Below are 2,884 nucleotides of genomic sequence, written 5' to 3'. Positions count from 1 at the left end.
CTCTGGTGTAGGTAGACTGTTCTGAGCCCTCAGCTCAGGTTCTCACTGGTTGCTGCTGGGCAGTGCTGTTGCTGACGATTGTATGTTACTTATAAACCGTCTGAAATGCACCTTTGTGTGGGAGAACAAGTTTTTTTTTTTTTTTTAATTATAACGAGCCAGTTTTCTAAGCTTTGTCTACTAAAAAAAAAAAATTATATATAGTCTGATTGTCACAAAAGTATGCCAACTCCCCCCCCCTTTTTTGTGAGAATATATGCCATTCCTTTGACTTTTGTAACATTTAAAAAAAAAATCCATGATATAGTATGGCTTCCAGGTTTTTCAGCTCTTGTATGCCCATTAGTAAGTCTGAACACACTAATGTGTATCCATCCAATCTCAACTGAATAAAGGGAGATGCCTTTTGGAGCACTTGCTGGTTTCTGTCTTTGTGGTTCTCATGTGACTCCAGTTGATATTCCTGTGACAGAGACATTAGTTACTCCCACACACCCATCCTTCCTTGTCCTCAATTAACACAATCCACAGCTTTTAACCCACACAGACTCTCAGAATGAAGACACTGTAGACAGTCCTGAGAGTCTGTGAAGCTGCTGTGGACTCAACCATGGATCGAAATCATTAGGAAAACTTGGCCATGAGATTACCTTGCCCATAATCTCAGCACTTGGGAGGCAGTAGGTTTGTGAATTTGAGGCTAGCCTAGGCTACACACCAAAACCCTAATTTTTTTATATATGGGAAAATATTTATGCCAGAACTCTTACAGTCTCTTCTTCATCACTGTTCCCTGAAAGACATGGTACAACTGTTAATATAGCACTCAAACCGCCTGAGGTATCAAAAGGACTCTAGCTAGACGTAATTCAGCCTCCTGGGGTGGAAGTGGTAAGGGCTGCCCTTCCAGGAACATCTGTAGAGGCTATGTACATGCCTCTGCTTGTTTCCTTCCTGACAGTTGGAGGTAGAGTGTTCTATGGACACAGAGACTTTCAGTACTATAACTCAGTGGGAACACAGACAGGGAGCCTGTGTCTTGGTCTCCGAGCCATACCTTAGGAGTCCCACAATGCTCAGATAACAGCCTTGTTGAAATCACTTACCTAAGGATGTCTGTCACAGCAACACAAAAGATGTGTCTATCACAAACAAAAAATTAGTGGTTCCCATTGGGCAGTGGACCAGTTTCCCCAGATGTCTAGTTGCAGGAGTGGAAGGGGCATGAATATGTACCTAACTGCTCTCCAGGCCTGGTGTTAGGAAGCTCAGGGCCTGCCTAGGCTAGACTGAGGTCAAGGCCAGTTTGGCCAGTACACTGAAACCCTGCCTCAAAAATACAACGCTGGGAATAAAATCAATACTGTACTTTCCCGACTTTAGGGCCAATCCCCGGCTTGTTGAATTCTGTAGGGTTGCTCAGCTGTGTGGTTGGACCTTTGACTCCTTAGCTAGGTTTAGCTTCCTCCAATTTCCCTAATTTACCTTTCCTTATGTCCCTTTACAATCTCCGAAGTGGCAATGCTTTCTAAAGCAGAGGTCAGTTCCTCCTGAAAGCTTCTGCAGAGCTGGTCACATTGTTTTTTCTGTCCCACCTTAGCCTGAAGCAAGGCTCTAGCTGCCTCCACTTCTGCCTGATTGTCTGTTTCTTGCTTTCCTATCCCTTTGTAAGTGCCTGGCAAACACTGCCTTGTTCTTATCAACGATGTCTAGCCCCGTGTTCATGCATACAGTTATTGCCTCCCAAAGTCTACTGAAGGAATAAATTTCATGTCTCAGAGAACCCCACTGTCACCCATCTTAGTGAATGAGCCAGAAATAATGTGTCACCACTCTCCCCTTTTTGTGCTGAGGGTGAAAACCAGGCCCTCATTCAGGCTGAGTGGGTGCCCTGCCACTGAGCTATGTTCCAGCCAGGCTTCATACTTGGCTTTGTGATGCTAGGAATGGGGGCCGAGGGTCTGAATACTAGACCAGCGCCATGCACCCATAGCCCTGCAAGCTTCACCTTGATATTTGCTTCCTTATCTACACCATGATTGAACCCCACACCTCTTGAGGGAGTTGATCTGTAGCTCAGTAGCTTCTAACTTCAGTTTGTTCTCAGACCGGGGCCACCTTGCTCCTCTCCATCCCATGCCCCGCCTGTAGTCTAGTAAAAGCAGTACTTTCATTGAATTATAGTAATTTGTATTCAGATTGTCTGTATATTAAGGAAAACAAGCAACCCGAGAGGGATGGCGCACACCTTTAATCCCTGGAGGCAGAGGCAGGCGGATCTCTTTGCGTCCCTTCATGCCTACTGCTCCCCTCCTAACCTTCAATCTATCCGCCACGGACTCTCAGGTTTTCTCAAAAGTCAACATGGTTTTTTAAAAAAAAAAATTTTTTTTTTTGAGATAGAAACTCATTAGATAGCCCAGATAGTGTCAATTTTGTGGGTTCAAGTGATCCACTTGCCTCAGCCTCCTGAGCACGTGGAATGATACCCTAGATCTTCATTTGAATTGAGTAATGCAGTAGGCAACCTATTATGTTGCGTTTCTTTCATTTAACAGTGGTTGACATTTTTATTTTGTGTGCATGTCATGGCACATGTTTGAGGTAGAGGACAGCTTGTGGCAGGCAATTCTCTTCTGCCATTTGGATAGGGACAGAACTCAGATTGTCAGTATTGGTACCAAGTATTTTATCCTCTGAACCACATTATTTGCCCTTACCTATTTTTGAGCTAGCGCTCTCTCTCTCTCTCTGACTCTCTCTGATTGTTATCTAGTCCAGGCTGGCTTATGACTCAATCAGTCCAGTCTTCAAATTCTCAAACTTTTGTCTGCCTCTTCCTCTACTGTGCTGAGAGGGATTTTTTTTTTTTTTTTTTTTTTTT

This window comes from Mus pahari, chromosome 1 (genome assembly GCF_900095145.1).
Source record: "Mus pahari chromosome 1, PAHARI_EIJ_v1.1, whole genome shotgun sequence".
NCBI lineage: Eukaryota > Metazoa > Chordata > Mammalia > Rodentia > Muridae > Mus > Mus pahari.
The sequence above is the reverse complement of the archived record's forward strand: the minus strand, read 5'-3'. Positions refer to the sequence as shown.